Genomic DNA, 23,861 nt, shown 5'->3' on the forward strand with positions numbered 1-23,861 from the left:
CAAGATTTTGCTATTCAGATAGGTGAGAAATGGTATCTCAGATAATTTGCTCTTAACGTTACTATGATCTTTTTGGACATCATCTCACTTGTTTATCAGAATTTTACAATGTTGATCATTCCCTCCTAGATGTCCCTCCCTTCGCTCGGGGATATAACTTTCTCAGTTCTCCTTCTAATTCTTCTTGGTTTGTTCCTTCTTTTTTCAAACTTTAAAAATGGAATTTGCCAAGATTCAATCTTTAGACCTCTTCTTTCTATATATTTACTCCCTTGGTCATCCCAGTCAATATAGTGGTTTAAAATACAGTGTACGTGCTCATGATTCCCAAGTGTATGCCTTCCTCCTCCTAGTGTGTGCATGAACATATGCACACCTCTTCGTATTGCCCCTAAGCTGTCTAATGAGCATCTCATATTTGCATGTCCAAAGCTGAACACTGTTCAGCCACCATACCTGATATTTCCCAAGTTATCTTAAATGGCAAGTCTTTCTGTAGTTCAGGATGGAAATTTCTTTGTCATTTGACCCAAATCCAATTCATTGACAAATCTCATCATCTCCACTTTTGAAATATCTATCCAGAATCTCACCACTTCTTAACACCTTCATTACTACCACTTTTACCCAAACCACTGTCATCTTCCCTGGATTATTGAGACCCTAAATTATTGCAGTAGTCTTTGAACTGGTCTCCCTGCTTCTCCCTTTGCCTTGCTCCCCTGCACCCCAACCCCCATGCCTATTCTCTAAACAGAAGCCAGAATCTACTTTTTAAAAGCAACATTTTTCAGGTAAGATTCACATAAAATAAAATGTACTCATTTTAAATGTACAATTTGATTACTTTAAAATATCCCCTGTGCCTATCTGTGGTCAATTCCCACTCCCCCACTCAAACCCAAGCAACAACTGATCTATTTTCTGTCCCTACAGTTTTGACTTTTCTAGAAATTTCATATAATTATATACTATGATTTCAGTCTTTGTGTCTGGGGTCTGTCACTGACATGATGTTTTTGAAATTTATTCATGTTGTTGCATGTATAGGTAGTTTGTTCCTTTTTATTGCTCAGAAGTATTCCATTGTATGGATATACTACAGTTTATTGATTCACCTGTTGATAGACCTTTGGGTTGCTTCCAGTTTCTGGCTATTTTACATACAGGTGCTATGAACATTTGTATACATGTATTTTTGCAAATGTAAGTTATTAATTCTCTTCAGTAAATATCTAAGAGCAAAATTACTGGATCATATGGTAACAGTACGTTTAGCTTCTAAGAAAATGATATATTGTTTGCTAAGTGGCTTTACCATTTTATAGAACTAACAGAGAGTTCTAATTGTTCCACATTTTCACCAACCTTGATATTGTCAGTCTTTTAAATTTTAAACCTCAGATATTGGTGTGCTGATTTCTCAGTGTGGTTTTATTTTGTATTTCTTGGCTGACCAGTGATTATGAGTATCTTTTCTTGTGCTTATTGGCCATTCAAATATTTTCTTTTGTGAAGTATCTGTTCAAATATTTTGCCTATTTTTGTCTTTTTATAATTGAGCTGTTTTAAAAATATATTCTGGATACAAATCCTTAGACAAATATATGTATTGCAAATATTTTCTCCTAGTCTATGACTTGGCTTTCTTTTCCATTTTCTTAAATGTGTCTTTCAAAGAGTAGATTCTACTCTACTAGTTGAATAGATTCTTCTCAACTTCTACTCACTGAATTCACAGTCTACAACTAGAATATATTACTTTACTCTTCTAGCCACAGTATATTATTTTTGCTTCTGTTAGTCAGTTATATTTAATTTTTTTTAAAATAGAGACAAGTAATTTTTTAAATCTCCCCCTGTATTTCTAGCACTTTTCATTCTTTTGAAATCTAAGTTTTTTTGTTTTTCAATCTGGCATTATTTTCTTCTGCCTCAAGAACTTCCTTTAATATATACTAGAGTATAGATATGCTGGGAGGAATTCTCTCATAATTTTCTTGTTTGAAAAGTCTTTAATTTTTGAAAGACAGTTTCATTGGGCATGGAATTCTAGGTTGACTTTTCCTTTCAGTATGCTAGAGGTATAATTTCATTGCCTTCTTGTTTGCATAGTTTCTGATGGAATGTGCTATATTCTTGTTTTGTTTTGTTTTGTTTTCCTTTGTTTATAATGTGTCTTTATTTGGTCACTTACTTTTGTGATTTTCTTTTTATCACTGAGTTTTGGCAACTTGCTTATAATGTGCCATGGTATGGATTTCTTGGTATTTATCTTAATTGGGGTTTTGTTGAGCTTCTTGGGTCTCTGAATTTGTAGTTTTAATAAAACTTGGAAAGTTTTTAGCTATTGGTTTTTAAAAATACTTTTTTTCTGTTCTATTCTCTCCTCAGTTAAGCCTGCTTGAGTTAGTTACATGGGTCATTGAGATTCTATTCATTTCTTTTCCTGCCTTTTCCTCTCTATGCTTTATTTTAGAGAGTTACTATTGCTATGTCTTCACATTCACTGAGCCTTCCTTTGCAGTGTCTAAGCTGCTGTCAGTTCTACCAGGTTAAATTTTCATTCCAGATATTCTAATAGTTACCTATTGGTGCATATAAAATTACTCCCCAAATTAGCATCTTAAAACAACATTTTTTATCTCACAGTTCCTGTGGGTTAGGAATTTGAGAATGGCTTAACTGGGTGGTTCTGACTCAAGGTCTCTCATGAGATTGTAGACAGGCTGTTAAAGGTGCCGCAGTCTCATCAGAAGGCTTGACTAGGGGATGATCTGCCTCCAAGCTCACTCAACTGGCTGCCCACACTCAGTTCCACACCACATGGGCCTCTCCACAGGGCTGCCTCATGACATGGCTGCTGACTTGCCCCAGAACAAGCAATTCAGGAGAGTAAGAGAGAAGTGTGCACACCTGAGACAGAAGCTGCAGTCCTTTAATAACCTACTATCAGAAGTAACATTTCGTTACTCTAACAGATTGATCCTTTTGAAACTTTTAAAATCTCTCCCTGTGCTGAGTTCTGGAAATTGCTTCCAGGCCAACAGCTGGTTGTTGTCTAACATCTGATAATGCTGGCTTCATATAATCTATCCAGTTTTTCTACTTGTTTGTGACAGGACCCATAGCAAGCCCTGCAAGAAAGTCCCATAGCAATTACCCCTTCATGGGTAGAAGCAGAACTTCAGAGACTGTTTTATAATGTGAGGTCATGCCATACCTGCTCAGCAGTGCCAGTGGCTTGCCATCTCAGTTATTGGTCTCAATCATTTATCTTTCAGACCTCATGTATAACTGGTCTTCCTCTCATTCTGCATGTCAGCTTCATCAACTCCCCAAATATAATTAGCACCATCTTGCTGCAAGGTCTTTGTTCTTGCTGTTAACACTGTCTAGAACACACATTCTCCAGATATATGTGGGACTAATTTCCTCATCTGAATTTAAATCTCTGCTTAAATGTTACTTAGGCTTACACATAGGCTTTCTCTGACTATGTCATATAAAATAGCAAGTTCCTTCTTATTCATCCTTTATTTTACTTACTCTGATGTATTTTTATTAATATCACTTATCACCACCTAGCATATTAAATATTTTTTATTATATGTCTCTTCACCTTACTCAGATATAAACTCCAGGTGAGATATTCCCTAGAACCATGCCTGACACAGTAGGAACTTGATACATATTTGTTGAATACTTGAATATGCAGCAGATAGAAAATTTGTTTTTATAATATGGGTAAAGAAATGTTACATTTCTTTAAAATGGATCAGCTATTCCAAGACCACACCTACCTGGCTGACAGGACACTCACTATCAATCATGTTTCAGGGGTCTTCTCACCTTTCCTAGGATGTTTTAAGAGTTCTAGGAGTCTTACTTAGTGCAAAATATTTATGGAAGTATTCTCTGTTCTTTCATCTACATTGGTTATTAGTATTTTGATAGTACAAAACCACAGTGTTCCCTTGAACTCATGACTCAACTGCTTCCTATTCAAGCTCGGACACAGAAGTCTTTTATTTTCTTTGTGGTCAGCCTCCTCAAATTTCTCTCCCACCCAGTCAAAGGCTCTATCACATCCCAAGGGCTCTGCATAGGAGTGTCATGGGTTTCCACCTCCATACAAAATCCTCTAATTCCCTAAACCTCTGTCTATAGTTTTCATTCAGAAAACTCTCTAAACCGTCTGTCTTTCCACAGGTTGGCCACTTAAATGGTTCTGAGCGTAGTCTTGTCTACTTGTACACACACACACACAAATACAATTGGACATGTTGATTGAATTCTAGGTTCCTGGGAACTTCTGCTTTAGGTCCTACAGTGCAACAGTGAAGAAATTCAGAGCTATGACACATAGCCTGGCTATATTCTGGTGAGTGGGAAAGGAAATTACCACACCTTTTTTTTTTCAGTTTTCTCTCACAGAGTGGACAGATCTAAATTAGTGTCTTTATAGAGTAATCGGTCCAAACATGAGTGAATTAATGAATGAAAACCTTTTTCTTAGAACATACACACATCCTAGCCAACTTTCAATGTTCTGTTGCTAGTAAGCTCTCTTTCCAAAAATTTTATAAAAAATTTTTTTCTGCATGTCTTTTTTATTACACTTTATCATTTTTGCATTTTGTCTTATCCAATTATCTCCCAACTAAACTGTGAGCTTCATGGGGACATGATTTGTGCCTAATTTGTCTTTTACCCACTATAGTATAAGCTAACTATTTTGTTTCAGGAAGCCCTAGAAATAATTTTGAATAAATGAAAATAATTTAATTAATGAAGATCTGTTCCCAGTTTTAGTTCAGGAGATATAACAAATGTCATATTAAGACTAAAGTCAGATTGTAAGTTAAGAGTTGCTGAAAATGCTTCCTCTAAACTTATGCAAATAATGAAAAGATAAACAGAATTTCCCTCCATTAATAGCACTATCATACTATTTTTTTTCTTTTTTTGGCTGCGTTGTGTCTTCGTGCTGTGCGTGGGCTTTCTCCAGCCACGGCAAGCGGGGGCTACTCTTCCCTGCAGTGCGTGGGCCTCTCATTGCGGTGGCCTCTCCCATTGCGGAGCACGGGCTCCAGGCATGTGGGCCTCAGTAGTCGTGGCTCACGGGCTCTAGAGTGCAGGCTCAGTAGTTGTGGCACACGGGCTTAGTTGTTCTGCGGCATGTGGTGCGGGATCCTCCTGGACCAAGGCTTGAACCCATGTCCCCTGCATTGGCAGATGGATTCTTAACCGCTGAGCCACCAGGGAAGCCCTCTCATACTATTTTAAAAGAACAAACAACCTTAAAAGAAGTAAGCATGGGCTTCTCTGGTGGCGCAGTGGTTGAGAGTCCGTCTGCTATTGCAGGGGACATGGGTTCGTGCCCCGGTCCGGAAAGATCCCACATGCCGCGGAGCAGCCAGGCCCGTGAGCCACGGCCTCTGAGCCTGCACATCCGGAGCCTGTGCTCCCCAACGGGAGAGGCCACAACAGTGAGAGGCCCGCGTACCGCAAAAAAAAAAAAAAAAAAAAAAAAAGAAGTAAGCATTGTTTGTGTTGACTCTAAGTAGCCCTCTCAGACTTAGGCTGTGTGATATTGGTCTTGTCACATTGTTCTGACCATATATTTGCCACAGTGATCTGTCACCATTATCAATAAATGAACACAACCAAGGCCAGTAAACATTATTAATCATAAACTTTCTAGTAAATAATGAAACTTAATGCCTTAACCTTGATAAGATATATTAAGTTATAAATAATGTTGAAAATGTATTTTTGTTTTAAGTTTTTAAAAGTGAAGGCCATCCTGATTCTAACTCTTATTGCAGCATGCTGTGGAGGCCCTGCATGCTTGCTGCTTTTTACCAAATGGGTATTTGACTTATTTTTTGTCATTTTCCAATTCTGCAGGGATGTGACTATTTGTTAGGGAGGGTCATAGTTCTTCCTGTCCTATGGAAACTTTGCTGGAGTAATTTTTTTCTTTTCTACCATGTGTTTATAATAAAATTGATGCTATAAAATTTCTAATAGGTATTACAGAGAAATGGAATATATTGGTTATACTTGTAAATATTTCTAATTATTAGCATTTCAGATAAAGTTTTATTGTGAAAGGATTACATTTAAGTGGCTGTCAGTTTGGGATAAACTTTTTCAGGAGCACCTGCAGAAAATTCTAAAAGAATTTTATTTCAAAAGATGAGAAGGAAAGCTGGATGCCGGAGGTCCTTTTGCTAGTAAATAGTAAGCAGAACAGTTTAGAACTGTTGAAGAGTGTTCAGCATCAAACCTGTGCCCATGAGACATACAGATTGGTATGGGTAAATCAGAGAGGTTTGATATTCTGTAAAAAAAATTCTACATTAAAGTCCAGTAGTTTGAGTCAAAACTGGAGCACATCTATTACTCCTGAATTTATTTAAAACCATGTGTAGACTCAGAAAGAAAAAGCAAGTATGTGACATGCAAAGAAAGAACTTTCACCTAAAAACCTAAAATATTTTAAAATTATCTTGTATTTTTGTTGTGATCTTGGGAGTCCTTCAGAAATATTTTGCCTGTTAAAGGTGACCAACTAATAATTACAGGTTGACTTCAGAAGAGTAAACAAGAGTGAGTGGGCATCATAACTCGGATGCATTTGTGTGCAAATTAATTCTGTCTTTCTTTCTTCCTCCTTAATTACAAAGAGTAAAGTTTCAAATCTTGAATAGGCATTTAGTTTGAATGTATTCTATCCAGATAGGAGGAAAATATGTCTGTGTTCTCTAAATATGTTTTTTACAAAAAATTTTACCATATTATAGCCTCATTCCAATTCGGATTACCATGGGACAGAAAAATTAATTGGGTGCTTTGGAATGACTTTTTTTTTTCATTCTTTGGGCTCATGGCTTCATGTAAACATATGCTGCAAGACTTCTAGAAATTCATGAGAGTTTCTGTTCTTCAAGGATTAAAAGTTTTTAAGTGATAATTTTATCTTCCTACTTTTAACAGATGTTTTCTTTTTATTATTCATCTGCCTCCTTTCGCTTTAAATTTTTTATTTTTAAATTTCCTTGCATTAATCTTGAGCTCTTCAGCTAAGATTTTCTAAGAAACTCCAAAAAGCAAGACACAAATGTTGACATAATTTTAATTGTAATTGTTTATTGGCTACCCAAAGACTTGGAGGGAGCCTTGAAAATTGTTTATAAAAATCACCATGCCGAGGGTGGGGTCGAGATGGGTCCTACGCATAGGCCCCCCCACCACTGCCCAAACCCTGCCCTTGCTTAGGCCACGCCCTCCACAACCACGGCCTTTTCCACTTTTTTTTTTCTCCTCCTCTTTTTTACTATTGTGGTTCTGTTTTACCTTCCAGTTGTTGTTTCATCTATATTTTTATATTTTTTCTAACATCTGTTAGTTTCCTAGTCTAATTTTATTTTTTACTTTGTTATTCTTTGTTTTTCTTTTTTCTCTTTTTTACTATAGTGGTTCTGTTTTACCTTCTGGTTGTTGTTTCATCTACATTTTTATATTCTTTCTAACATATCTGTTAGTTTCCTAGTCTAATATTACTTTTTACTTTGTTATTGTTCTCTTTTTTTTGGCACCCCTCATGGCTTGTGGGATCTTCAGCCAGGGGTCGGGCCCAAGCTCCTGCAGTGGAGCTCCGAGTCTGAACCATTGGACTAACAGAGGACCTCATACCCCGGGAATATTCATCTGTGTGAGGTCTCCCCAAGGTCCTCATCTTGGCACCAAGACCCAGCTCTACCCAACAGCCTACAAACTCCAGTGTTGGAAGCCTCAGGCCAAACAACCAGTGAGACAGGAACATTATCCCACTCATCAAAAAGAAAAAAAAAATTAGACAAAAAAATATGTCACAGATGAAGGAGCAAGGTAAAAACCTATAAGACCAAATAAATGAAGAGGAAATAGGCTATCTACCTGAAAAAGAATTCAGAGTAATGATAGTAAAGATAATCCAGAATCTCAGAAACAGAATGGAGGCACAGATTGAAAAAACATAAGAAATGTTTAACAAAGATCTTGAAGAACTAAAGAACAGACAAACAGAGATGAACAACACAATAATTGAAATGAAAAATACACTAGAAGGAATCAATAACAATAATAGGCAGAAGAACGAGTAAGTGGGCTGGAAGACAAAATGGTGGAAATAACAACTGAGGAGCAGAATAAGGAAAAAAGAATGAAAAGAATTGAAGACAATCTCAGAGACCTCTGAGATGACACTAAATGCACCAACATTCAAATTATAGGGGTCCCAGAAGATGAAGAGAAAAAGAAAGGGCCTGAGGAAATATTTGAAGAGATTATAGTGGAAAAATTCCCTAACATGGGAAAGGAAATAGTCACCCAAGTCCAGGAACACAGAGAGTCCCATACAGGATAAACCCTAGGAGAAACACACCAAGACACATAATAATCAAACTAACAAAAATTAAATTCAAAGAAAAAATATTAAAAGCAGCAAGGGAAAACAAAAAATAACATAAAAAGGAATCTTCATAAAGTTATCAGCTGATTTTTCAGCAGAAACTCTGCAGGCCAGAAGGGAGTGGCAGGATGAAAGTGATGAAAGAGAAAAACCTACAACCAAGATTATTCTGCCCAGCGAGGATCTCATTCAGATTCGACAAAGAAATCAAAAGCTTTACAGACAAGCAAAAGCTAAGAGAATTCAGCACCACCAAACCAACTTTACAACAAATGTTAAAGAAACTTCTCTAGGCAGGAAACACAAGAGAAGAAAAAGACCCACAAAAGCAAACCCAAAATAATTAAGAAAATAGTAATAGGAACATACATATCGATAATAACCTTACATGTAAATGGATTAAATGCCCCAACCAAACATCACAGACTGGCTGAATGGATACAAAAAAAGATGCGTATGCATGCTGTCTACAAGAGACCCACTTCAGACCTCGGGACATGTACGGACTGAAAGTGAAGGGATGGAAAAAGATATTCCATGCAAATGGAAATCAAAAGAAGCTAGAGTAACAATACTCATATCAGGTAAAATAGACTTTAAAATAAAGAATGTTACAAGAGAAAAGGAAGGACACTACATAATGATCAAGGGATCAGTCCAAGAAGAAGATATAACAATTATAAATGTTTATGCACCCAACATAGGAGCTCCTCAGTACATAAGGCAAGTCCTAACAACCGTAAAGGGAGAAATCAACAGTAACACAATAATAGTAGGGGACGTTAACACCCTGCTTACACCAATGGACAGATCATTCAAACAGAAAATAAATGAACACAAGCTTTAAATGACACAATAGACCAGATAGATTTAACTGATATTTTTAGAACATTCCACCCCAAAGTGGCAGAATACACTTTCTTCTCAAGTGCTCATGGAACATTCTCCAGGATAGATCACATCTTGGGTCACAAATCAAGCCTTGGAAAATTTAAGAAAGTTGAAGTCCTGTGAAGCATCTTTTCTGACCACAATGCTGTGAGATTGGAAATCAATTACAGGAAAAAGACTGTGAAAAACACAAATGCATGGAGGCTAAACAGGGTACTAGTAAATAACCAAGAGATCACTGAAAAAATTAAAGAAAAAAATTTTAAAAACATACAAACAAATGACAATGAAAACAGGACAATCCAAAACCTATGGGATGCAGCAAAAGCAATTCTAAGAGGGAAGTTTATAGCAATTCCATCTCACCTCAAGAAACAAGAAAAATCCCAAACAATCTAACCTTACACCTCAAGCAACTAGAGAAAGAAGAACAAAGAAAACCCAAAGTCAGTAGAAGGAAAGAAATCATAAAGATCAGAGCAGAAATAAATGAAATAGAAACAAAGAAAGCAATGGCAAAGATCAATAAAACTAAAAGCTGGTTCTTTGAGAAGATAAACAAAATTGATAAACCCTTAGCCAGACTCATCAAGAAAAAAAGGGAAAGGATTCTAATCAGTAAAATTAGAAATGAAAAAGGAGAAATCACAACAGAAACCACAAAAATTCAAAGGATGTAAGAGACTACTACAAACAACTATATGCCAAGAAAATGGACAACCACAAAGAAATGGACAAATTCTTGGAAAGGTGCAATTTTCCAATACTAACCCAGGAAGAATTAGAAAATATAAACAGACCTATCACAAGTAATGAAATTGAAACTGTGATTAAAAATTTTTGAACAAACAAAAGTCCAGGACCAGATGGATTCAAAGATGAATTCTATCAAACATTTAGAGAAGAGCTAACACCCGTCCTTCTGAAACTCTTCCAAAAAATTGCAGAGGGAGGAAAACTCCCAAATTCATTCTACGAAGCCACCATCACCCTGATACCAAAACCAGAAAAAGATATCACAAAAAGGAAAATTATAGTCCAGTATCACTGATGAACATACATGCAAAAATCCTGAACAAAATACTAGCGAACAGAATCCAACAAAATATTAAAAGGATCATACACCATGATCAAGTGGTATTTATCCCAGGGATGCAAGGAGTCTTCAATATACGCAAATCAATCAATCTGATACTCCATATTAACAAATTAAGGAATAAAAACCGAATGATCATCTCAATAGATTCAGAAAAAGCTTTTGACAAAATTCAACACCCATTTATGATAACAACCCTCCAGAAAATGGGCATAGAGGGAACCTACTTCAACAGAGTAAAGGCCATATATGACAAATCCACCGCAAACATCATACTCAATGGTGAAAATCTGAAAGCATTTCCACTAAGATCAGGAAAAAGACAAGGATGTCCACTTTCACCACTATTATTCAACATAGTTTTGGGAGTCCTACCCACGGCAATTCAGAGAAGAAAAAGAAATAAAAGGAATAAAAATTGGAAAAGAAGAAATAAAAATATAACTGTTTGCAGATGACATGATACTATACGTAGAAAATTCTGAAGATGTTACCAGAAAACTACTAGAACTAATCAGTGAATTTGGTAAGGTTGCAGGATGCAAAATTAATGCACGGAAATCTCTTGTATCCCTATACACTAACAGTGAAAAATCATAAAGAGAAATTAAGCAAACAATCCCATTTACCATCGCAACAAAAAGAATAAAATACCGAGGAATGAACCTCCCTAAGGAGGTGAAAGACTTGTCCTCAGAAAACTATACAACACTGATGAAAGAAATCAAAGATGACATAAACAGATGGAGAAATATACCATGTTCTTGGATTGGAAGAATCAATATTGTGAAAATGACTATACTACCCAAAGCAATCTTCAGATTCAGTGCAATCCCTATCAAACTACCAATGGCATTCTTCACAGAATGAGAACAAAAATTTTACAATTCATATGAAAACACAAAAGACCCCGAATAGCCAAAGCAATCTTGAGAAAGAAAAACAGAGCTGGAGGAATCAGGCTCCTAGACTTCAAACTATACTACAAAGCTACAGTAATCAAGACAGTATGGTACTGGGACAAAAACAGAAATATAGATCAATGGTACAGGATAGAAAGCCCAGAGATAAACCCACGCACACATGGTTACCTAATTTACAAGAAAGGAGGCAAGAACATACAGTGGAGACAAGACAGCCTCTTCAATAAGTAGTGCTGGGAAAACTGGACAGCTACATGTAAAAGAATGAAATCAGAACACTCCCTAACACCACACACAAAACTAAACTCCAAATGAATTAAAGACCTAAATGTAAGGCCAGACACTATAAAACCTTTAGAGGAAAACATAGGAGAAACACTCTTTGACATAAACCACAGCAAGATCTTTTTTGACCCACCTCCTAGAATAATGAAAATAAAAACAAAAATAAACAAATGAGACCTAATGAAACTTCAAAGCTTTTGCACAGCAAAGGAAACCATAAACAAGGCGAAAAGACAACACTCAGAATGGGAGAAAATATTTGCAAATAAAACAATGGACAAAAGATTAATCTCCAAAATATATAAACAGCTCATGCAGCTCAATATCAAAAAAAAAAAAAACAATCCAATTAAAAGGGTGGAAGACCTATAGACATTTCACCAAGGAAGACATACAGATGCCCCAGAGGCACATAAAAAGATGCTAAACATCACTAATTATTAGAGAAATGCAAGTCAAAACTACAGTGAGATATCACCTCACACCAGTTAGAATGGGCATCATCAGAAAATCTACAACAACAAATGCTGGAGAGGGTGTGAAGAAAAGGAAACCCTCTTGCACTGTTGGTGGGAATGTAAATTGATACAGCCACTGTGGAGAACAGTATGAGGTTCCTTAAAAAACTAAAAATAGAGCTACCATGTGACCCAGCAATCCCACTACTGGGCATATACCCTGAGAAAACCATAATTCAAAAAGACACATGGACCGCAATGTTCATTGCAGCTCTATAATAGCCAGGTAATTGAAGCAACCTAAATGTCCATTGACAGATGAATGGATGAAGAAGATGTGGCACATGTATACAATGGAATATTACTCAGCTATAAAAAGGAACAAGACTGAGTTATTTGTAGTGAGGTGGATGGACCTAGAGTCTGTCATACAGAGTGAAGTAAGTCAGAAAGAGAAAAACAAATACTGTATGCTAACACACATATATGCAATCTTAAAAAAAAATGGTACTGATGAGCCTAGCGGCAAGGCAGTAATAAAGACGTAGACATAGAGAATGGACTTGAGGACACGGGGAGGGTAAGGGTAAGCTGGGACGAAGTGAGAGAGTGGCATGGACATATATACACTACCAAATGTAAAATAGCTAGTGGGAAGCAGCAGCATAGCACAGGGAGATCAGCTCAGTGCGTTGCGACAACCTAGAGGGGTGGGATAGGGAGGATGGGAGGGAGACGCAAGAGGGAGAGGCTATGGGGATATATGTATGCATATGGCTGATTCACTTTGTTGTACAACAGAAACTAACACAGTATTGTGAAGCAATTATAATCCGGTAAACATCTATTAAAAAAAATCACCATGCCTGTTTACAAAGGTAAGCTATGATAAAGAAATATTTGCACCAAAGGGAGCACTGTTAATTTTATTTTACAAGCACATATAAGTAAATGTTAGATACCTTAATATATGCAGGGTAATGTACAAAAATTCTTAGTATATATTAAGTACCCTGTAACTTAATAATATTTCATATCTATTGAGCATCTACTGTTTTCCAAGGAATTTATAATCATTTTCTCACTTAGTTCCTCATAAAAACCTTATCAGATGGGTATCATCATCCATAAAATAGGGATATATAATTTGATCAAGGTCAAAGAACTGATAAACATAATGAATAGGATATTAATGCCAATAACTGTGTATATACAGTTTGCCTGAAGTTCACTTCTCCAGAACTGTACTTGTTCATTGTGAAAGAAAATTTTAAATACCAACACTCTAGTTTTAGCAAAACTATATTATAACACCATAAGAGAGTTCCACACATTTCAATTGCCTATAATGTGAGGACTCATGATTATGAAGTAAATGACAAGTGCCAGACTAGTTTCCACTACAGGTGCCAGCAGTCCTGCTGGGCCACCGGATTCCATCCCTATCCTGGCTCTTGCTGACACCATGTGGCAACAATCATTTGTGTTAATTTAATTATTGGGAGTGAGGCTTCGAGTCTTGTGGCTTTTGGGGCATCTAAACAGTGGCAGTGGCTCCAGTGATCTCCCAGTTAATTGGCACCCTTTCCTTAGCCCAATCCAAGAAGACTGGCCACAAGAATACTGGGGAAATGGGAACCACCTTCTGCCCTGTTATTTGCTCAGATGGCTTTGCACTATGATCCCATCTTCTTTGCTTCACCCTTTCCTCTGTGTCATCGCTCTATTTCCCCTCCTTCTCCCCCATATGTGACAGAACATAAAACTTTAGTCTACTTTCATTTGAGCAAGGAGGGCGGCTAGGGAGAGGAGAAAAGCCAACAGCCAATCCTTCTACACTCAGATTTGCTTTCGGGGTTGAGGGTGTTAAGGCAAGGTTTTTCAGTTCTTGAAAATTAGGAAGCAAACAAAAAGTCTTTTAATACAAAATATTGAATTTCAAATAATTATGGTACTCACTAATACTTTTATTTCTTTTATGTAATCTTAATATATTTTCCACTTAATACATTGATAACCCTTAATTTATATTACCATTATGCATTGTTAACTGGCTCAGTTGAATAGGTGAAGGGGACAAACTTGTCTTGGAGAACATTTTATCCATTTCTGCATAACCCACATTTGACTTCTAAAATATTAATTACATTTGCAGTGAGGCAAACAAAGTGTTAGAAGGGCAGTCAAACCTCATGTATTAGGTATTAGCTGGTGGCCTTTGAGAGTGCAGAGCATGCACAGTTACGCTGTGCAGTTGCATATAACTTTTCATTAATGCCTTTGAAGCAGCTTGAACAATGCAGAACAGCTGACTGTACCTCCTTTAAACTTTACCTCTTTTCCTCCAATTTGACCCCATGCCTTAGGTCATAATGTATTTCACTGCCTACTATTGTTATTGCAAAAGTATTTTAACTGGTAATTCCAATGGGATAGGTCACTTTCAGTGGCTCTCAGTTTTAACCTCTTGAAACTTATAATAACACAGTAGCCCTGTGCCAAGAGCTGAGGAAATAATGGAATTCTAAATAGTTATCCAATAATTTGGTCCAGAAATAAAACTATGTATCCAAAAACAAATCCATTACAATTTAATGCAGGGTGATGTATACCTTTATATACATATCAGAAGTCTTTGTTAAAACATGCAAATACACTTACAAATTTAAGTAATTCTACTGTTACCTGAGCTGAACTCTGCCAATTTGCTAGAATTATTTTTTTTAATAATTATCATATACTCATAACCTAAACCTTGGATGTTGGACTCTCACCATCAAGTAATTCCTGAAACGGCATTTAGAACCATCTAATCACAATGTTTTTCTAGGACATTGTTTCTTACTGCTTTTTGCCACTAGATGGAAGAAGCAGGTTAACAAAATGATATTTTTGGTGCCTTATTCAACTCTACCCAGAAACAACCACAAGACTGTGTTTAAAATAATGACAGTCTCAGCACTCTTTTATTTATTCTTACTGCAGTATTTCTTTTCATGTGAAAACTGGATCTAAGAACTGTATTTTTTTGTTTTCTTTATAGAGATTAATTTTCTTTTTATTATTTTAAAGGACTGAAATTTTCAAAAGTAAGAAAACAACTGCCAGCTGGAAGAGGAGATGTGAGAATTATATGAAGATAATTATATGAAGATATTGGTAACAGGTATGTTGCAAAGAAATTCTCCACATGGATGATTGTCCAATAAATAACAAACCTTATTCATTTAATTATTCTTTTGTGCCACAAATGCTTATGGAGCAATTATGGAGCAATTGGCACATTGAACACACTAGACTACGTGCTGAGAAACACACAAGTGATAAATTAAGTGCAGCAAGTGCTTATAAAATTTTTACATTCTACAAGAGAGCTGAGCAAGAGGTAAGTTGTTTTCATTTATACATCATTTCAAATAAGGTAGAAATGGATAAATACTGGAAATATAGGTGCAATATTTTGGACACACAGGGAGGGTGGGTTTGGAGTGTCACTTTCATCTGAGGAGAGCAGGAATCACTTCATGGAGAAAATGGAATTAAGAGGGACAGTTGATGTGGGAGGGGCAGAGAATGGCTTTCCTGTGATAGAGGCAGAATGAGCAAAGGCACAGAGCAGGAAATAGCAGTTTATAAACATGTATAATGATGAAAGGACAGTTCATTTTAACAAACAATTTAAATGTTTGTATAGATAGGACACTGTAAAATGTAGTTTTTGAGCAAATGATAGATACAGGAAGTAACCTCAGAAGCTAAAGCACCATGTATAGAAGAGTGGGCATTCTGGACAGTGAAGCTTCAGCTTGGAAACAGAATATCACTCAAGATGAAATAACCTGGAAATGGGAACACTAGCATCCATCTGATGCTGGTGTTTTATCAAAAGTAGGTTTACTGTACATGTGGATTTGTAAATTGGTGGGAAGACTCCATAAAAGAATGATAATTCTGACTTAGGAGGACAGCTTCCTGCAGCTTCTATTCTCCTTCATCACTCTCCGCATGTTAGAAAGGAGACCAAGGTCGTAAACAGTGTCATTTGACTCCGAAAAAACAGTATTTAATCTTTAAAATAACACGTAGTACCACCTACCTTCATACCTAGTGGTCTACTGATGTGAATGATCAAAGAATTCTATTCCAGCTGCTGAAGGCAATGAGCTTGAAGCTTGATATTAGGAGTAGCTGTAAAAGTCAGTTTTTAAATCCAACCACAAAATTTGTTTTTATGGCCTCCTATGGAACTGTAGCTACAGGTTAACTAAAGGTTATGAAGTAATATTTCCTTTTTATGGTTCTGAATTCACTGCCTTGTAATTTCAGAGATCACCTTGTTCTACAGTGGGACAAGCTTTATGGTGTTATAATTTTGTATAGCTCAATGAAGACCATGTGACTTTTTCTTTTCCAAGTTTTGATTCTATATTATTCCTATACTATTATTTGTATCTAGCTCATCACTGTATTAATTGCGAGAATGTAGATAGGATACCTTTATAATTCTAAGCCTTATATTTCCTGTTTTGTTCTATGTCTTGCTCATAAGTAAGGTATAATTAAAACTTAAAATTAAATATTGTCTTATATCTTAATGGAGTAAAAATGCTATGCATTAAGTCGTATTTAAATTTGATAAATATGTGAAAGTATAGAATTACTAGATTACCTGATATATACATACATATATGCTTTTATATATTTATATTTCAGATGAATAAATTCAGATTATAAACAGCCTCACCATTTTCTTCTATAAAGCAACTTTGTGGTAATAGCTAAATATATACATATTTTCCCAAATTCAAAATAGTAACCTATGATTTTAATACACATATAAAATATTAGCTATGTTTAGACCTTATTAAATAAAGCTAATAATTCTATTTTGTTGATACTTCATATACTTTATAAAATATAAACTGATTCCCCTATAAGGATCAGTTTGATTTTATCACTTTTTTGCCCATCTACAATTAAATCTTAAAAAAAGGATCATGACTCAGTAGTAGTGTATTAGGTCTGAAAAAATATAACTTCAAAGATACTTATCAGAAGGATAAAAAATGGCTATAGAAGCCTACATAAATTACTGGCTTTCTTTTAGGGCTGTGTCTACATAGGCAAGGTAGAGAATAGAAGTACTTATTTGAAAAGGGCTGGGCAAAAATTTTAAGCCCTGTCATTGAAGAAATGATACAGTAAGGAGATTGTAGCCTGGTTAGCCGGACTGTGTATTTACATTGATTCCATTGACTTGACATAATTGTGTTAACTCTATGTAACTTTTTACCCTTATAGGTATGGATAGAAAACCTAGAAATAAAATTCTGTAATTTGATACAACCTAGCCCTAATGCAGCTTGGTTTCCTTTTTTTTTTTTTTTAAACATCTTTATTGGAGTATAATTGCTTTACAATGGTGTGTTAGTTTCTGCTTTATAACAAAGTGAATCAGCTATACATATACATATACCCCATATCTCCTCCCTCTTGTGTCTCCCTCCCACCCTCCCTATCCCACCTCTCTAGGTGGTCACAAAGCACCAAGCTGATCTCCCTGTGCTATGCAGCTGCTTCCCACTAGCTATCAGTTTTACATTTGGTAGTATATATAAGTCCATGCCACTCTTTCAGTTCATCCCACCTTACTCTTCTCCCTCCCTGTGTACTGAAGTCCATTCTCTACATCTTCGTCTTTATTCCTGTCCTCCCCCCTAGGTTCTTCACAACCTTTTTTTAGGTCCCATATATATGTGTTAGCATACGGTATTTATTTTTTTCATTCTGACTTACTTCACTCTGTATGACAGTCTCTAGGTCCATCCAACTCACTACAAATAACTCAATTTCATTACTTTTTATCGCTGAGTAATATTCCATTGTATGTTTGTGCCACATCTCCTTTATCCATTCATCTGTCGATGGACACTTACGTTGCTTCCATGTTCCAGCTATTGTAAATAGTGCCGCAATGAACATTGTGGTACATGACTCTTTTTGAAATATGGTTTTCTCAGGGTACATGCCCAGTAGTAGGATTGCTGGGTCATATGGTAGTTCTATTTTTAGTTTTTTGAGGAACCTCCATACTGTTCTCCATAGTGGCTGTACCCATTTACATTCCCACCAACAGTGCAAGAGGGTTCCCTTTTCTCCACATCCTCTCCAGCATTTATTGTTTGTAGGTTTTTTGATGACGGCCATTCTGACTGGTGTGAGGTGATACCTCATTGTAGTTTTCATTTGCATTTCTCTAATGATTAGTGATGTTGAGCATCCTTTCATGTGTTTCTTGGCAACCTGTATATCTTCTTTGGAGAAAGGTCTATTTAGGTCTTCTGCCCATTTTTGGATTGGGTTGTTTGTTTTTCTGATGTTGAGCTGCATGAGCTGCTTGTAAATTTTGGAGATTAATCCTTTGTCAGATGCTTCATTTGCAAATATTTTTTCCCATTCTGAGGGTTGCCTTTTCATCTTGTTTATGGTTTCCTTTGCTGTGCAAAAGCTTTTAAGTTTCATTAGGTCCCATTTGTTTATTTTTGTTTCCAGTTCTCTAGGAGGTGGGTCAAAAAGGATCTTGCTGTGATTTGTCATAGAGTGTTCTGCCTATGTTTTCCTCTAAGAGTTTTATAGTGTCCAGTCTTACATTTACGTCTTTAATCCACTTTGAGTTTATTTTTGTGTGTGGTGTTAGGGAGTGTTCTAATTTCATTCTTTTACATGTAGCTGTCGAGTTTTCCCAGCACCACTTATTGAAGAGGCTGTCTTTTCTCCATAGTATGTTCTTGCCTCCTTTTTCGTAAATTATGTAACCATATGTGTGTGGGTTTATCTCTGGGCTTCGTATCCTATAACATTAATCTATATTTCTGCCTTTGTGCCAGTACCATACTGTCTTGATTACTGTAGCTTTGTAGTATAGTCTGAAGTCTAGGAGCCTGATTCCTCCAGCTCCGTTTTTCTTTCTCAAGATTGCTTTCGCTATTCAGGGTCTTTTGTGTTTCCATACAAATTGTGAAACTTTCTGTTGTAGTTGTATGAAAAATGCCATTGGTATTTTGATAGGGATTGCATTGAATCTGTAGATTGCTTTGGGTAATATAGTCATTTTCACAAAATTGATTCTTCCAATCAAAGAACATGGTATATCTCTCCATCTGTTTGTATCATCTTTCATTTCTTTCATCAGTGTCTTATAGTTTTCTGCATACAGGTCTTTTGTCTCCTTAGGTAAGTATATTCCTAGGTATTTTATTCTTTTTGTTGCAGTGGTAAATGGGAGTGTTTCCTTAATTTCTCTTTCAGATTTTTTATCATTAGTATATAGGAATGCAACAGAGTTCTGTGCATTAATTTTGTATCCTGCTACTTTACCAAATTCATTGATTAGCTCTAGTAGTTTTCTGGTACCATCTTTAGGATTCTCTGTGTATGGTATCATGTCATCTGTACATAGTGACAGCTTTACTTCTTCTTTTCCAATTAAGATTCCTTTTATTTCTTTTTCTTCTCTGATTACTATGGCTAAAACTTCCAGAACTATGTTGAATAATAGTGGTGAGAGTGGACAATCTTGTCTTGTTCCTGATCTTGGAGGAAATGGTTTCAGTTTTTCTCCATTGAGCATGATGTTGGCTGTGGGTTTGTCATATATGGCCTTTATTATGTTGAGGTAAGTTCCCTCTATCCCTACTTTCTGGAGGGTTTTTATCATAAATCAGTGTTGAATTTTTTCAAACGCTTTTTCTGCATCTATTGAGATGATCATATGGTTTTTCTCCTTCAATTTGTTAATATGGTGTATCACATTGATTGATTTGCATATATTGAAAAATCCTTGCATTCCTGGGGTAAAGCCCACTTGATCATGGAGTATGATCCTTTCAATGTGCTGTTGGATTCTGTTTGCTAGTATTTTGTTGAGGATTTTTGCATCTATGTTAATCAGGGATATTGGCCTATAGTTTTCTTTCTTTGTGTCATCTTTGTCTGGTTTTGGTTTCAGGGAGATGGTGGCCTCATAGAATGAGTTTGGAGTGTTCCTCCCTCTGCTATATTTTGGAAGAGTTTGAGAAGGATAGGTGTTAGGATAGATAGCTCTTCTCTAAATGTTTGATAGAATTCGCCTGTGAAGCCATCTGGTCCTGGGCTTTTGTTTGTTGGAAGATTTTTAATCACAGTTTCAATTTCAGTGCTTGTGTTTGGTCTGTTTATATTTTCTATTTTTTCGTGGTTCAGTCTCGGAAGGTTGTGCTTTTCTAAGAATTTGTCCATTTCTTCCAGGTTGTCCATTTTATGGGCATATAGCTGCTTGTAGTCATCTCTCATGATCTTTTTTATTTCTGCAGTGTCAGTTACTTCTCCTTTTCCATTTCTCATTCTATTGATTTGAGTCTTCTCCGTTTTTTTCTTGATGAGTCTGGCTAATGTTTTAGCAATTTCTTTTATCTTCTCAAAGAACCAGCTTTTAGTTTTATTCATCTTTGCAATTGTTTCCTTCATTTCTTTTTCATTTTTTTCTGGTCTGATCTTTATTTCTTTCCGTCTGCTGACTTTGGAGTTTTTTTGTTCTTCTTTCTCTAATTGTTTTAGGTGCAAGGTTAGGTTGTTTATTTGAGATGTTTTTTGATTCTTGAGGTAGGATTGTACTGCTATAAACTTCCCTCTTAGAACTGCTTTTGCTCCATCCTTAGGTTTTGGGTCATCATGTTTTCATTGTCATTTGTTTTTAGGTATTTTTTGATTTCCTCTTTGATTTCTTCACTTATCTCTTGGTTATTAAGTAATATAGTTTTTGTCCTCCATGTATTTGTATTTTTTACAGATTTTTTCCTGTAATTGACATTCAGTCTCATAGCGTTGTGGTCAGAAAAGATACTTGATACAATTTCAATTTTCTTAAATTTACCAAGGCTTGATTTGTGACCCAAGTTATGATCTATCTTGGAGAATGTTCCATGAGCACTTGAGAAGAAAGTGTATTCTGCTCTTTTTGGATGGAATGTCCTATAAATATCAATTAAGTCCATCTTGTTTAATGTATCATTTAAAGCTTATGTTTCCTTATTTATTTTCATTTCGGATGATCTGTCCATTGGTGAAAGTGGAGTGTTAAAGTTCCCTACTCTGATTGTGTTACTGTCGATTTCCCCTTTTATGGCTGTTAGCATTTGCCTTATGTATTGAGGTGCTCCTATGTTGGGTGCGTAAATATTTACAATTGTTATATCTTCTTGGATCGATCCCTTGATCATTATGTAGTGTCCTTCTCTGTCTCTTGTAACATTCTTTATTTTAAAGTCTATTTTGTCTGATATGAGAGTTGCTACTCCAGCTTTCTTTTGATTTCCATTTGCATGGAATACCTTTTTCCATCCCCTCACTTTCAGTCTGCATGTGTCCCCAGGTCTGAAGTGGGTCCCTTGTAGACAGCATATATATGGGTCTTGTTTTTGTATCCATTCAGCCAGTCTATGTCGTTTGGTTGGAGCGTTTAATCCATTTACATTTAAGGTAGTCCTCGATATGTATGTTCCTATTACCATTTTCTTAATTGTTTGGGGTTTTTTATTGTACGTCTTTTCCTTCTCTTGTGTTTCTTGCCTAGAGAAGTTCCTTTAGCATTTGTTGTAAAGCTGGTTTGGTGTTGCTGAATGCTCTTAGCTTTTGCTTTTCTGTAAAGGTTTTAATTTCTCTGTCAAATCTGAATGAGATTCTTGCTGTGTAGAGTAATCTTGGTTGTAGGTTTTTCCCTTTTATCACTTTAAATATGTCCTGCCACTCCTCTCTGTCTTGCAGAGTTTCTTCTGAAAGATCAGCTGTTAACCTTATGGGCATTCCCTTGTATGTTATTTGTTGTTTTTCCCTTGCTGCTTTTAATATTTTTTGTTTGCATTTAATTTTTGATAGTTTTATTAATATGTATCTTGGTGTGCTTCTCTTTGCATTTATCCTGTATGGGACTCTCTTTATTTCCAGGACTTGATTGACTATTTCCTTTCCTAATTTAGGGAAGTTTTCAACTATAATCTCTTCAAATATTTTCTCAGTCCCTTTCTTTTTCTCTTTTTCTTCTGGGACCCCTATAATGGTTTCCTATTATCACTTGAAAATCATTGTTGATTTTCCTATAAGGACTTTTAAAAAAGAAATCTAACAGTAAAAGTTTATATGCTCAATAAAACATGCCTATTAAGAGTGTTATTTGCTCTTTATTGACTTTAGAAGTTCATTTCTTCCAGTTTAGAAAAAATGTAGTTTTGCCTTTTAGGAGTTATAGCGTTTTTGGCCAAATAACGTCTCTCTGTTACTACAGGTGATATAATATTCCTTTGTGGAAATCTGATTAAAACAAAACAAAACAAAACTCATCAGTCCAAATTCTGTTCTTTGTAGTGCTGGCATCAAATGGGAATTTCATAAATTTAACAGAAAAAATACTTTAAACAGTTGAGAATTTGGTAAACATCAAGCTATTTTAGGCAAGGGGCTACATCATAATTACATCAGCAGTTGAGCATAAAGGTACCTAAAACTTTTATGTATGGTGTTGTGGAGTTTTTGTATTGTTTTGTTTTGTTTTTGCATTTAAGCTTTTCTTTATATACAAAGTGGGTTTAATAAAATAGATAGCTCTCTTCAAAAGTTTCAGACCAGAGAACATTTGAATACTAGAGTAGAAAATTTGTGCTTCTTGTCCACACATATTAATTTCATTTTGTTCCATAAATGTTCTTATTGTTATTTGATATTTCTAAACTATATAACAAAACAACTAAAATTTCCTACAAAATTATGATTATTTTGACATTTTAAATTTTTACTGAAGGTGATATTTTTACTGAAATTTCCAAGTTGCCAGAAGAATGCCTTTGACGATTTTGGAATATTAGAACGAACATAATCTATTTATAAGAAAAGGAAAAAAACCTTCCACATAATACATTTTAAAAAATGTTCTAACTCTTTTTCTAAGCAAAAGTAGCTCAGAGCTAGACATAATTTGAGAATATATAGGAGCAAAAGAACAATCATACCACTGAATATATGGATAAATTTCTTTTGCTCTTATGATGAGATAGTTTTCTAAATGGCTGTTTAAACCTATAGCATTCAATGTTTACACTAATTTATTACTGGCTCAAATTTTTGCTTTCTTTCCTTCCATCAGAATCACTTTGGTTAATTTTCTTTACAAAATGAGAAATGAGTAATTGAGAATGCATGAATGTACCTAACAGTAGGAGATTCAAGAAGTATTATGTTTTAGAGAGGGAATAAAGAGTCCCATTTTTACTGAATTGAGTTCAATTCTATTCTTTAAGATCCTTTTCTCTTACAGACGTTTCACAGAATCATTTGAAATAAAGAGTATAACTTTGAAAACAAAGACTTACCAGTTTAATTAGGGGAAATTGGAATAGAAAATTAAATTTTGAATAAGACTCCAAATTTCTTAGAGTATTTTTGTTCTTCTAGACATCCTTCAGAGTAATTCTTTTGAAGCATAAACCTTGTCAGTAAATTCTCTGCTTAGAACTGGACATTGTTTTCCCGTAGCTTCAGCATAAACTCTAATGTTAGCCCCCAGGATCTTCACCCTCTTCCAGCATCATTTCTCTCAGTATATCCCCCCATCACCCACCATGCTCCTTATGCTGCTTTTAACAAGCAATTTTCTCCATTCATAATCACACTTGTGTCCTTTCCTGTTCTGTTCCAGCACATCTTTCAGTTGTAACTTC

At 35.6% G+C, this 23,861-nt stretch overlaps 1 protein-coding gene across 1 annotated transcript in view; it reads left to right on the top strand.

Annotated features, from left to right (window-relative positions):
* Positions 1-23,861, top strand: part of CUNH4orf33 (chromosome unknown C4orf33 homolog) — a 60,908-nt gene that overhangs the window by 31,823 nt on the left and 5,224 nt on the right. Inside the window, exon 7 of the transcript XR_003795653.1 lies at positions 15,187-15,280. The gene's annotated coding sequence lies outside the window, so the exon portion shown is untranslated. The remainder of the gene's footprint in view (positions 1-15,186; positions 15,281-23,861) is intronic.

This window comes from Monodon monoceros, unplaced genomic scaffold, assembly GCF_005190385.1.
Source record: "Monodon monoceros isolate NGI ecotype Baffin Bay Population unplaced genomic scaffold, NGI_Narwhal_1 Super_Scaffold_20, whole genome shotgun sequence".
NCBI classification, from domain to species: Eukaryota; Metazoa; Chordata; class Mammalia; order Artiodactyla; family Monodontidae; genus Monodon; species Monodon monoceros.